Source organism: Centroberyx gerrardi, chromosome 19 (genome assembly GCF_048128805.1).
Source record: "Centroberyx gerrardi isolate f3 chromosome 19, fCenGer3.hap1.cur.20231027, whole genome shotgun sequence".
Classification (NCBI taxonomy): domain Eukaryota; kingdom Metazoa; phylum Chordata; class Actinopteri; order Beryciformes; family Berycidae; genus Centroberyx; species Centroberyx gerrardi.
The window spans coordinates 17922918-17937827 of record NC_136015.1 but is presented as its reverse complement, the minus strand read 5'-3'; positions in this window follow the sequence as shown (position 1 = coordinate 17937827).

Here is a 14910-nt window from a genome sequence, read left to right as displayed (position 1 = left end):
AAAAATAGCCTGTAAACAAAGAAAATGAATTGCTCTCAGCTGTTAGTCAGCATCATGTAGCTATCTTTGATCTTAGGTGAGCAGATGTATCATGAGGGATCAGCTGAAAACGTGCGCTGTATGTTGGAGCAACTTCCCCCCCATTGCAGCCCCTCTGACTCCAGTGCAGTGTGTGTGGTGTTGATGCGGGCTGTGGGACGGGGCAGCGGGCTGGGTGTGCCAGAACAGGAAGCAGCACTCATCCTGTGCCACCTTCTGCTCTTGGTGCGGGGCAGGAAATACCACCATGACCCGTCGCTGATAAGGACAAGGAGCTGAACCATGGCCACGTGGTAAACAATGCCAGACAATAGAGGAACCATATACTCTGTGTGTGTGTGTGTGTGTAAGAGAGGGAAAGAGTGATGGAAAGAGAAAGAAAAAGAGAGAAAAAAAAAAACATCACAAAAGAATGTACAGAAATTTACCAGTGTACATTTTCACACATGTGCAAGGCCATAGTAAGTTTACAATGTGAAAATCATTCTTAATGTTCTGCAGAATTACTGCCTGATTTAATATTCATACAGTATTTGCTCTGAGTGAGAGTGTGAATGTGTGCCACTCTTGTTTGATATCACTAACCTCAACATGCTCGTTCTCTTGGTCTAGTGAAAACATGTCAAAATTTTTTAGATACTGTTTAAATGCATCGCTGTGACGTCAATAGTCCAAATGGAATTAATTTAACGCCTCATTCCATAGGCTTTTCCTCAACTGAAGCAGTCATTTTCCTTTGCTGCTCTGTAAATTTACCGTGACTGTGAACATGCATTTATTTCAGGCACACACACTCACTCCATGGAAACTCAGGCAAAGCTCAGCTTTTGTGATTTGCTTTGATCATGGAAAACCTGCACACAATTTCTTCCATTTAAACAAACTGTGCATGACATAGACAGAGATTGAATCTCGGTACGTTCCCTCACAGTCTATGCGTCAACGCAGCATGTAAATGGCAGGCAAATAAGGACGTCTCTCCACTTAATAGAGCCATTGTAGGCTTCATTCACTTCGCCCACTGTATTGCAGTGGCATGTAGTGCGACAATTGAGGCTCAGAATAAACCACTGATGGAATATTTTAAAATTTTCTGCACTTAGTACTGCAAAAAAACTGCAGAGCACAGATTTACAGATGTCATGGCTGAATATTGATGCCTGTGCCCTTTGAATACACTGCTCCCAGATAAAATGATTTTTCCATTTAGACAAGGGTATAAATTTTACATTACTCATCAGATCTAATGAAGTCTGAGTTCAAACTGGCTTTGGGAGCCAACCACCCCTTTTTTCTTTCTTTTTTTTTTTTTTTCTTCCAGATCCCAGTGCGCTTATCCAAACAGAGTGACTGCCAGCTTTCTCACTGTGAGGCATTTCCTTACAGAACACTCCCACCACCTCTCCTGACACCGGGATGATTTAGATGTTTCAGGAAATCAGACTCTAAGGCGAGGTTCCGCTCCAGCGCAATTGTGAGGCACAGCATTTTTTTGGTGGAATTTCATCGTGAGCTCCCATCTGCAATATGATGTGTCTCAGACGAGCAGTATTTTGGCAGAAAATTTCCTCCCACCAAAAATCACATTTTCCCCCAAAACAACATTAGGTAATACTTGCTTGGTATGTGTTTATATCGCTTCACCAGTTAAAAAAAAACACATAAACTGCTCGAAACCATAACAGAAACGCAGTGTTTGACAGAACATATTTGGAAATGAAATGACAGCCCTTCTTACCTGTGGCTTATTTCCCGCTGCATGCCATTTCTCTAGCTGTAAAAAATTCCCATCTTTCCAGGTTTAGCCTTGCATCTGGCCTTCTCTGCGAACGAGGGATACAGAGGAAAGAAAGGCAGCGGTTATCACATTGTAACAAATGGGTCTTACAGCATGATCAGCTGCTGCATGCACAATACCAATACTGTCAGTGATGTGTTGGCTTTTGTTGACATGGTTAACACAGCTGCTCTTTTCTGCGTGAGGGCTGCCGTCTCAAGCTGTTCTCTATCGCTCACTATGAAGATCGCAACTTGAAGTTCCCTAAATGATTTAGAAGGATGATGAAAGTTTGCTTTCCGAATGAGAAACGCTAAGGCTACTCATGAACTTTTAAAGGAAGAATAAGAAATCCATGGGAGCAAGACAGGGAATTCTAAGCTATCAATATCTTACATTGAATTTGCAACATTTATGCTTCTCCTTTGAGCAGCAGAGCAGACCGGCCCTCAGCCATAATAGATTAGCACCGGAGGTTTTCCTAAATGTGCTTTCATTGAGCTAAGATTAAATTTCGAGTGGGAGTAGGCAGAGCGGTCCACTGTTAAGACGATCCATTCAGGCCGATATATTCTGCCATAACGTGTTCTACATAAAAGCCCATTTTCTACACAGCAGCCCATTTTCCTGCAGACTGCCCCTGAGAGGCCCTGTGCTGAACATCTGTGGAGGAAATGGACCACACTGCGTCTGTTTCCAGTACAGGCTGGCATGGCCTCCACGGTCCAGCCTCATTAAAACACACTGCCATTATGGCTCAACTTCTGCCCCCCAGTTGCTGCCTAAGCTCTTTGTTTTAAGTGCAGCTGCAAGGTGAGTTCAATTTTCCCTTTGCTGTGGGTTGATGGTGACCTTAATGGGCAGAGAGGCATTGTTGCAGCACATGGGCTGAACAGGGTGAATGTTTCCTATCTGATAAGAGCGAGGGAGAAAGAGAGAAAGAGAGAGAGAGAGTGTGTGTGTGTGTGTGTGTGTGTGTGTTAGTCCATCTGGCCTTATCATGCAGAGATTTTCCGACTGACCTGACCCTGTCTCTATTATCTGACCACTGGCCAGCCTACTAGAACAATGATAATAGTGTCTCTGTGTTGGTGGATTGTTTCATTGTACTCACAGGAAAACTGCTGCTGCTACTGCTGTCCAGAGGAAAGAGTGCGGTCACCCGAAATCAGCCACAAAATTACAGCTCACTTTCAAGGCTCTGATTTTCCAAATGGGGCCATTGTGCCTGAGACAATTTGTGGTGCGCTCGAAATGGAAAGCGGAGTGACAAAGTATGCAAAATATTTTGAAACAATAGTTTACATGACTGTGAATTATAATATCCTCTTTTTGAGCCAATGTGTTACCGATAGAGGGGCTAAAAGACGGACTGCACTGCCCTGCACAGGCAAACAGAAGTGACTACTTTTCATTTGTTTGAAAGGTCAAAGGTCATGACTAGGGTTTACGCATAAAAAAATCGACCTATAAATATGATTAAATTATATACAGTATATTCACTTCTGTCCCAACAAAAGAGATCAACTTTGTTATTGTTCTCAGTTTCACTACTCACACACTTGCTGCTCTTTGTGTGCACTAGTAGTGTGTAGATTACTTTACATAGATAATCAGTAATCTGTAATGGATTACATTTTGAGAGTAACCTGCTCATCCCCGGTCCCATACAAGCGAACTCCTGGCCATCGTCCCAGCGTCTCACCAGCAGAGACACGTGCAGCCGACAGAGAGAGTGTATTTATTTTAACCTTTATAGAGACACTCTAACTCATCCTGTCCCATCTCTCATCTAATGAGGCCTCTACCTCCAGATGTTCTGACCGCAGCAGCTGCCAGCTGTATCCATCAGACATATATTTCCATCTCTCCCTCTTCCCCCATGCCTCTCCCATCTCTCTCTTTCCCATCTCTCTCTCTCTCTCTCTCTTTCAATCCCACTTGAAATCCTCTCATAGTTTCATGGAAAGGCCGTAAGGAATGTCCTGGCACACAAGTACAGCATCATTAGCCACTGCAGAGCCCTTTGCCTGCTCCAGCCTACACATCTTAATCTTCACCACTGTGTACACTTGTTGTCCAGCTGGTACCATGGCAACGGGCCTCTGTTCTGCCTTAGACCTTAGCCATGATATCTGGAGAGAGAGAGAGAGAGACACACACACACACACACACAGAAACGCAGAAACGCAGAAAGACAGACAAAGAAGGAGGAAAAGCAATAAGAGCAAGCATTAAAATGCCAGGCCAGCTCCTAAAGCAGTCAGGGAAGTGAAATACCGGAGCCAACACTGACAGAGAGAAGGCCAGGCACTTCTGCGCAGCTCTGTTGGTCTTGGCTGACGTTCTCCTCGCTGTGACGGCCGGCCTTCAGCTCCCATCATTAGCCATTTACTGTGAGCTTAACCAGGGGGATGCACCACACGTCAGAAAATAGACCGAGTCTGGCGTCCGGTCGTTGAGTCTGATCTCCGAGCTAACTAATGAAATATTTCACATTCATAATTGTGTTGTTAAAAGCAAAGCTAATTGGAAATGGCAACATGGCTGGGCAGATATCCAAACACATGGATTGAGACAGGCTGTGGACCAGCTACATAATCCAATGGAAACTCCACATTAGAGCTGCTTTTTAGTGGCCAGCAGATATTTTAGGCTGGATTCCTATGATGACGGTGTGGGCAGTGACAGATAAGTGAGACTAGGTTTACATGGCTTAACCTTCACATCCTCGCAGCTCATTCATTGTTTATCTGGGCTGGCGGCGCTGCACATATGTCAGGACCTCAGCTGTTTTTCCAACACATATCACTGCGCTGGGTCTGTGCCCCGCTTGTATTAGCCTTAGATTTTAGGCTCAGGAAGGAGCTAAGTCCTTAGGAAAGCTCCATATTTTTAAGGTTTAGAGTACTCGATCATTAAATTGGAGCCAGGAGTTTGTATTCAAAATTTGTTTCTTTGCAGAGTGCAAGCATACAGTACACTTATCTCTCTGAAACACACAAACATTTCAACATTTCAGGGCACAGGGTGAATTATTTTCAGTATCCTGGAAGCAAGCAGAGGTTCAAGGACACTTTGACAATGACAGATGCATTTGCTGTTACAAGGATCAAACTTGTGACCCTCTGGTTATGGGACAGTCTCTAATCACCGGGCCATCCTGCCCCACCAATCTACAAAGTTTCAAATTGAGAGTGTATGTCTGAATCCACACGTTCCTCTTGGAAAACTTTTTTTTAAGAGGAAAACCAGACCAGCTGTCCTGCTAGATCTGAGGCCAAGACTTTGAGAATACATATTCCAGATTAGGTGGAGGGAGAGGTTATGTAAAGCACCTCCGCCTCTCCCAGCTAATCTCTACTGAAGGTTGTTTTGCTCTGTTTTGTCCTGAGGCCTGGTCTATGGCACACACACAGGCACATACGCATACAGATACGCACGTATAGGGCAGCTAAATTCCTCACATTTTAAAATGGAATTGCGAAATGTACGCACACACACGTGCAAACAAAAGTAGGCACACACACACACACTCACACACACATGTACACATTTGAATGCACCACATGTGGGAGTACTTAAGAGTGTTCGGGCCCCCTTCTGACTCCAGCCTCACCTATGTCGAGTTTCTTTGTAGTTCAACAGAGGGTTAGTCTGCCGTAGCCATAACATGTGTAATGTACCATAACTCTAGGGAGATTAGAAAACATTCTGCTGGATTCAGGAAACAGAGTATTGAGTTTGGTGAGCAGTGTGTGTGTGTGTGTGTGTGAGAGAGAGAGAGAGAGAGAAGAGAGAGAAAATGTATGGCTGTGTACTTAAGCTGTCTAAAGTGTATGGGTCTGTGTGTGAGTAGCCTTAGTCTACGTGCACGGTGTAAGTGTGTGTACAGTGTGTTTGTGTGTGTGTGTGTGTGTGTGTGTGTGTGCATGCGATCTCAGCCTTCCCAGGGCATGGGCCGCTGACCCAGAATAAGCAGCGCTCGTTTCTTTCTGCTCCCCTTTGGGGCGTCTTAAATCCAGAAAGCCTGGCCACCTCAGTCAGTCAACAGCGACCTTTCACAGACTCAAACACAGCACTTCCACTGTATTTATAGCCTGGTATTTATTTCCCCCACCCATCGCCCTTACCCCCAATCCACCTTCCATTGTTATTGCTACTGGAGAGGGCATGACATTTGCAGTACATGTACTATTCTTTCACTACGCTTTCATAACACACAGCCTGATGAGGGCACAAGGTTACCGTGCTGACAGATGGACTGAAGATCCTGTGATTTTAGAAACTGGAGCACAAAAATGATCATTAGATTGCATTACATTAGGAAACATAAAACAAAGCTATTGTCACTAAGGCAATACAGGCTTTGTTTAGGGAGGAGACCACATAAATGACATGCAAAACAGTTAATTAAGGAGTTATATCAGGCTATATTAAAATACAATGTAAAGTTTTGTCTTTAAGGCCATATGTGATAGTGTAATAGTGGGTTTTAGTGTTAATTATAATGATAATAAAAATAACTTTATTTATAGAGCAGTTTTCAAAACAAGGTTACAAAGTACTTTACAAGAAAAGATACAATCTGTACAGCTAAGAATAAGAAAATATTAAAGTTTAAAGTTTAACACAGCAGAAGTGTCAGTCATCATAAGTATATTAAAAACAACCAAAGTAATTAGTTTAATTAGTCAATTATAGATTCACTGCAAGATGGAGAAAAAAAAAATCACAAGACGATACATTTAAGTTGAATCTCTTTAAGTGAGGAAAAAGACAAAACAGGGTTGAACTTGACCATAAAGTATCTCTACTGCTCCATCTGTTCCTTGAAGATTTCTTTTTTTTTTTCTTAAACAAAACTAACATTCACGTTCACTAAACATTCACATAAGACAAATATGATTCAAACATTATTCTCATGAAAACAAACCCCACATTACACACACACACACTCAGAGACTTCCCCTCCATCACACCGCTGTTATATAGTTCCCACGACAGCAGTAATGTTGTGATACTCCTGTTGTATTTTCCCTGCAGCATATATCAGCGTCTGAAATCATCGCATAAATAAACCTAAGACCTCATGTTTCTGCTTCTAACACCTACTGAACGCGTATCCTTTAAAGCACGACAGCAGGCCGCTGAGAGCCACATCTGGAGGGGGGGGGGGGCTGGATCTGTGTTTTACGGCCACACACGTCAGTAGCCTACACACACACACACACACACACACATATTCCCATTACAATCCCACAAATCTGCGGCGCGGGGCGACCCCCGGAGCGTGTGTGTGGTCTTCCTCCTGTTACCGGAGGACTGTTTATCCACCTGCACGCCGTTACCGGAGATCACATCACATGACCTGGGTGAGATACTGAGCTGTCGGCCTCCGGGTCCGAGGGGAAGTGGAATGATGAATCCCCCCTCTCTCTCTCTTTCTTTCTCTCTTTCTCTCTCCCTTTCTACTATCTTCCTCCTTCCCTTTCTCACACACAAACGCTCTCTCTGTCCTTACATCACATATCTTGGCCTCTTTCCCTCTCTGCCTCTCTCTCTCTCTCTCTCTCTAGATCCTTCCTCTTTTCTTTCTTTCTCTCTCACTCTCTCTCCCTCTGCTGCCTTCATCCTTCCCTCTTTCACTTTCTCTCCCATGCTTAATTCCCTCTCTGCCTCCCTCCTTATCTGTACTCCTCTCCATTTCTCTCACTCCCTTCGTTCTCACATCGCAGCCACTTCTCTTTGCCTCTCTTTCCCTTCCTCTTCCTCTACCACATCCCCACTCTTTCTCTCTCGGAATCTCTTCCTCCCTCTCTTCGTTCTTTCTTTCTCTTTCTCTCTGATTCACTCTCTCCTTCCCTTTTTTTCCCCTCTCCCGTTTTCTCTCACTCTCTCTCCTTCCTCGCCTTCGTCCCACTCCCTCTCTCTCTTCTCTGTTTGTTACTTATTCTGGGTCAGTGGCTCATACCCTGGAAAGGCTGAGAACTATCACACACACACACACACGCACACACACGCACACACACACACACACACACACACACACACACACACACACAAACACTGTACACACACGTATACACTGCACACTCACAGGTTCGCACATGTATACATTCTGTTTAGCTTTTCTCCCTCTCAGCTACATTTTCTTGAGTTAAAATGCGTGTTTGGATGTTTTACTGTAATGCCCGCCTCCTCCTCTTCTTCTTCATCTCCTGTGTCTTCATGTCTGTTTGTTTCTTGCAGCGGCTGGCGTGGGAGGAAGATAATTTACACAGTCCTCAGCGGAAACTGGATTAGGGGATCAGACGCGTTCTATAGGATCCCTGTCATACCTCAGTATGGTGGAACCCGTGGTCGTGGTTTCTGACGTAAAGTGAATTCAAAGTGGAGAATGGTTGTTAGTCACTTGAGTTAGTAAGCTGCCAGTCCAAGTGTTTGTCTGAAAAATATGAATATAAAAGTAAAACAGTATAGCTTATGTAATTAGTTACTTTCTAGCAAAAATCGTCAAAATTTCAAGGATGTTCCATGTCTTCTCCACAAAAAATATGTCTTTGCAAATAATTTGATGGGTCATCATATTTTTAGGTCATGTAAACAATATACTGTGGAATCAGGTATGTTAGGTTAAGTCCACAATCAGCAATTCACCATAAATGCAGATCTCATTGTCTCCTTTTCTTAGGTCCAAGTTAGAATAAGCAGAGGGCAGAGTGCTCCTTGTCAGCATGCTTGTGTCAGCCAGGGAAGTTCGCACACACACACACACACACACACACACACACACACACACACACGCACGCACGCACACACACACTTTAAACTTTTATTGTTTCCATAATTGGCATCAGATTTCATTAGAGCATTGTTCTCTGTTACCCACTCAGCTCCAGTGGGAAGGAGAGTAAGGGTCAGCTCTTGTATCCGGTCAGGTGGCTAACTGCCATCTTCACACACACACACACACACACACATACGCACACGCACACTGCCCCCCGTTCCCTGCCCTGGCCACACACGCATACACATCTGTTTAAACTGTCATTATTTCCATAATTGGAATTAGATTCGATGGTTTGATTTGTTCTATGTTCCATTCACTGAGTGAAAGCTGCAGCTCTTGTGTCCGATCTCAGACACACACACACACACACACACACACACCTACACACACACACACTCGCACACGACTGTTCAAACTCTTATTATTTCCATAATTGGAATTAGATTTGATGGCTAGATTTGTTCAGAGTGCTGCAGCTCTTGTGTCCTACCCGCTGGCTGACTGTGTTGGCCAGAGAACTCCCCGTCGGATCCCGGTCTGAGTGCCAGATGATATTGGCATCGCTCCTCTTACCGGCCGTAACCAGATCCAAATCATACAGATGGGACCAGCAGAACAGCTGACAGCCTTTGACCAGCTAAGTGTGCTCTTAACTCGCTTAATAGGGGCAGATCTTAAAACTCGACTGTGGCGGTCAGCAGCGAGGAGGGGAGCTGAAGAGGCTGGGGAACGCTCGACCACCGCTCATTTCAGACTTCAAAGCAGCAGCATTTTTTATCTTTTTATCCACTTGCACTAAATTAACAAGCGAAACAGATGAAGTGGATGTAATAACTGACCTTGTCAACTGACTAGTCTGAATGCTTAACCTGAATGGCCACTTCAGTGATGGGAATTATGAATCCCATCCTTCCTCTTTCTCTGTATCTCTGCTTTTTGAGGAAGCACCTTAACGAGGCGGTGTGAACCTAAAGTTGGCATGAAACCATTTGGCGATGGATTAAAGCACAAGGCAAAAACAGAGAAGAGTTGTGCAATTGATTTTTTTTCAGTTAAATAAATAGGCCCAAGCCTGCCACAGATCTGCACCTCGCTGTGTGTGTGTGTGTGTGTGTGTGTGTTCTCTTTACCTAACTTTATGACTTGGAGCTAGGTCAAATCCTTGGAGTGGCTGGGAAAACTCATTCGGGGGAAGTGAATGACTAACATTTTTCCTGCTGTCTTAGTGCCTTTGAGCTAAGCACTGAACCTCCAGCTGCTCCAATAGAGTTCCTCAGTGCCAGTACAGTATGATTTGATTGGGTGTGAGTGTGTGAATGTGTGTGACCCTCCACATGTGACCGTTTCCCCTGGCTGTTGAAATAAATACGAACATGTTCTGAGTCAACTTGCCTGGTTAAATAAGGGTTAAGGAAAGGAAGGGGGGGCCACTAATGTAAAAGTCATAAGGCACTGGCTCTCTTCACATCCTCAATTATCACCTATTGTCATCAGTGTATTGAGAACAGAATTGGGCCCTTGGCTCAGACCCGCTGTAGTGCCACCTGGGGAACAATGCCTTCTGTGCAGCCCCCCGGATCTCATGGGATACAATTGTTCCACTAATGTCATTGTAGACTTCAATAGGCTTTGGCTGCACTCCCAATTCCTGCAATACAATGATAGTAATTCATCATGGGAATATTGAAACGGAGCTGCTGTCTGATTGAAATGCAGGGAGTGTGTGTGACTCTTTCTGGATCTCCACTGGGACCTGGTGTTTCTATTGTGGATGTGGGGCAAGACATCCGTGTTTTTCCTTTGTTCTCCTGTCGGTTTGAGGAGTGGGTTTGGCAGAAAACGCCGTGCTCACACCTTGTTTATCAATAAGGGGCTGAAGGGCCGCTTTTGATAACGCTCTTTCTGCAGCCAGGACAATAACTGGACAGATTTAAGCCACAGCAGTGAATCGTTTAACAATTTCGGATTCGTGCCTAGCCTGGGCCGGACACTTATGCAATAGTGCGTCCTGAATCCAATAGACCTAGATAGAGTGAAAATATGAAGCATGCATTTTCCCACTAATGAGATATCCACATTTAGCTGCTTGTAATGAGCTTGACTGGCCTAATGTTGCATTCACATATTCCTGGATTAAGCAAATAATGAATCCCCTACCCCAAACCATAACAACCCCCTCTTGGGCGATATTTAGATTTTAGCTCAGCACCGCAGAACCCCCTTTCAGTTAATTATCTCTCTCTTAGTGGAATATCAGCTAATGAGGGAGCACCAGGTGTGTGTTTGGTTGCTGACTATCACAGATTCCTGATTGAATGTAAACTGCTCGGACTGCACCTGGAAGCTCGGGGTCTTTAAGGTCCCAGTCCCAATCAACCCAATTTCACAGCTTCCTCTATTCAATTTGGTGTGGAGTAAAATCAATTGTGTTCAACTAGCTGGAACCTGAAGCAAGCGCCTCGTCTCGTCACCCCAGAGCTGCGTACAGATTGCTGCGGTAGGTATTGGAGGGCAATCGACAAAAGGTCGTTTGTCACAGGCGAAGACAGAAGCTTTTTATTAGTGGTTGCTCCGGGGTAAATAACATTAGCAACTAATTATTAGCATTTGTGTAAAGCTGCTTGGAGTGCCATGTGGGTGGAGGGCAATTTAGATAGTGTTGAGTTTGCAATCATGACACCGTTATGATGCCGAAACATGGAACTAATGAATGTTTTACTTGCATGGAGAGAAGAATGCATTTTCCATCATTTTCCTAAAGTCTTATCATCCAGAAAAGTGTACAAAATTGACTTTCAAATGCTTTCCTCCTATCGTCCAATTTTGTTTTTTTTGGCATTTATTGTATTATTATGTAGCAAACCACACCCCGCTGACACCCAGCAAGCCAAAATAAACCATAAAAAAAATTCAGAATTTACTCTTTGACCCAGGTCTGCTTGCAGGCACTGCTGCCCGCTGTATGCACACCTGTGAATAGCACACTAGATTTATCTGTTTATGTGTAATTCATAGTTGTCACAGTGGAGATCTTGTCAGGATTTGCCATCAGCTCCTTTATCAGCACTAAATGCTGCATCCAGGAAACCTGAAAGAACATGTTTATCCTATATAAAGGCACATCAGACAGTTTGTTTTGCAAGTAGGACGGATACATTTTAATGCTTGTCCAGGCTTTTCCTTCTTAATCTTCATATATATTCAGCAGACGGCAAATGCTTGATGGGAAAAGGCTGGTTGTGTTGTTGTGTTGAGTTTCCCCCAGCGGAGATGTCCTTGATCTGTATCCAGTGGGGGGGGGGGTTCTCTCTCTCCTCCGTGAAATACACACACCAGATAACATCTGTGTTGGTATGCTGCACCCTTGTGGTGCTCGGCCGCTACATCTCTCTCCTGAACGACAGATAAGGAGGCTGCTTGGCTCCGAGGGAGTGAGATTGAATCTGTGGCATTTCATTCGATAAAGGATCCCGCTGCATTTTTCTCCGATTTGACAGCCGTGGTTTGTGTAGTGGAGAAAACCACGGGACCACAGAGAGGTCTTTCAGAGGAGTGAAATGTTTAAATTACTGTATGTGTAATGCACCTACAGTTATCTCCCTCAAACAGACTGTCAGGCAGCTGGGGATGAGAACAGACATGTATGCCTAACATGTGTGGATGGTACTTTCACATAATCAAAGATCTGTGGATGCACACCCAAAGGAGGGCGCCATAACTCCTGGCAGCCCAATCATGTGCTCCCACACACGCACACACACACACACACACACACACTCAATCCAATCCAACCAGTCAATTGCTCTCTATTAAGATGTCCTTTGTCTTGGGGGTCCTGCCTTGCTGCCTTGATCTAGCAGAGACGTCTCGGCAGTGGAAACTTGGCTACTGTGCAGCCGTGGTATTGACAGGACAGGCGTCCCTAGGAGGTGACAAGGACAGCCATTGATTGGGCCTAAATGAGAGCGAAGAGGAAGATTGATCGCCATCGATCCACTTCTCCCTCCAGCAGCCTCCTCCGTCTTTGATTATGACCACTTTACGCCCAATCAAGCATGTGCGAGCCGTGATGGGGGAAATCCCGTCGAGAGATATTAGCTCCATTTGCGAAGGCTGTAATTATGAGAGGATGTGGGGGCTCAAGGTCAACACGCGGCAGGTGCCACCAGGCTGGATGATAATAATAGGCCTTCCTATTGCTTCCCACTGCAATTTAGTCATATAGATAATAGGCTATGGAGAGGGTGGTGCCGCTGCTGGTGGCTGTGTGTGTGTGTGTGTGTGTGTGTGTGTGTGTGTGTGTGTTTCTTATTGGATGCTCGGTGCATAATAAACGTTTCCATAATAACGGCTTGAGGACAGTAAAACAGCAAGCTGTGATGAAGCACAATAATTTGCGGATGCAGATTGAAAGATAACAACGCTCCTTGGTGCTTTTTTCCACATTTTTTTATTGAAAGCTTCATCAGAGAGAAAAAAACAACTCATAAAACCGAAGTCAAATCCTAACATCCACAGATGTACAGATAGTTCTCAAAGATCACACACACTGAGCAGCGTGTGCGAGGCGTGACCATGTCCTCCTCGGCGCCGAAACAAAGAAAAGTGAAAAACAAACGAAAACAACCAACAAAAAGAAAAAAAAAAAAAATTTGAACTAAAACAAAAACAAATTAAAAACCGCTCTGCTGTCCTAATAAATATTTCCTCTTTTTATCTGGTAAATGAATCCCATGCCTAATGCACCTTCTGTGCTGGCTATTTCTACACAATTTGGTCGGCCATTTCCTAGCGATTGTTACCCATCGGTCGGATTTGTATTTCTCTGGGAGCTATTTAAACTCTGTGAGGGGTGTGCTGGCTGGCTGGCTGGCTGGCTGGCTGGCTGGCTGGCTGGCTGCGCTCCTGGGGATGTGTGGCCAATCGATAGCTCTCATCAAAGGTGGACCGAAGCATCAATTAAAAAGCATAGGGCCTCACTCTTGTGGGGGGGTGGTTTGAGCAATTTTCCCACTGCATTATGTGTTGAGAGAGAGAGAAAGTGTGTGTGTGTGTGTGTGTGTGTGTGTGTGCTGGGCAGAGTTGAGTTATCGAGCCACGGTTCTCCTTTACACTCGGCTGTGAGGGACACACAGGCTGTGAGAGTAACTCTGAACTACTGTTTTCCTAACGCAGGAATCGATGTGGGATGGCCCTGTCTCCGTTCACAGAGGGTGAATCCACAAGAACCTCCTCGCGACAACCGAGTATGACATGAAATAACTCTTAATGACTTCACTCCTATGATAGCGTAGAAGACGCACCGCATAAATGACTTTTTTTTTTTTGATCATGTCAGATTTAGGACGGCGGCAGTGATTGTGAGAGACAGTGGAGGAGGGGGAGGGGGAGGGGGTGAGGGGGGGGACGGATTGAGAAAAAGTTAAAAAAAGGCAGTGAAGTAAGCACCTCTTGAACTTCGCCTCGAAAGACTGACGCTGGACAAAACCAGGATGTAGCTACAGAGCTCAAGATTTGTATTTGTCAGGTATCTCAGAGCAGGTAAGCTCGCAGATGATCTGTTTTACCTCGTAGACAGTGTGCGACTTATTCCAAGGGGAATAGCAGGGATGAAACGTTATATATCACCTCACTTTCCCCCCTAAATCTATCCTTCCCTCCATCAAATAGCAGCTGCACATAACTCTTAGCGTTTGATTTTACCTTCTTGGAATACCAGATGAGTGGGATTTACAGCATCAGGGCAATTCAAACAGTGTCAGGTAAATCGTCCATCTCAGAAAAGTACGCTAAATCGACTTTCAAATACTTGTTTAAGATTGTATATAAACTTTTTGGACTTTCTGGCACTAATCGCGCTGTCCTGCGTGACAAACAGCACCCCTCTGGCACTTGGGAAGGCTTAAACAAACCATAAAAAGTGTTCTGTACTGCCGGCTCAGCGCCCTGTCTGACCCACTCTGAGAAGTCTGACGAATACAGTGAGTGAGATCCTGCGACGACGACGAGACAGCAGCAGTTTGGGGTCTCTCTCGGCGTTCCCTAACCCCGAGACAGAGGCTGACGCTGGCTTGAGGCTGGGCGAGGATGCACATGTCACCTGATGCAAAGGATGGCTGACAGAGGGACGGTAACGTAATGTCAAATACACAACTCATGACTTGAGGAAGTATTACAAAAGATGAGTGAATGCACGTCAATGAGTGAATGTGAAGAGAGAGAGTCTGTGTCGGTGTGTGTGTGTGTGTGTGTGTGTGTATAGGAAAGGAAGAGTGTGTGTCAGTAATTAGTGAGAGGTCAA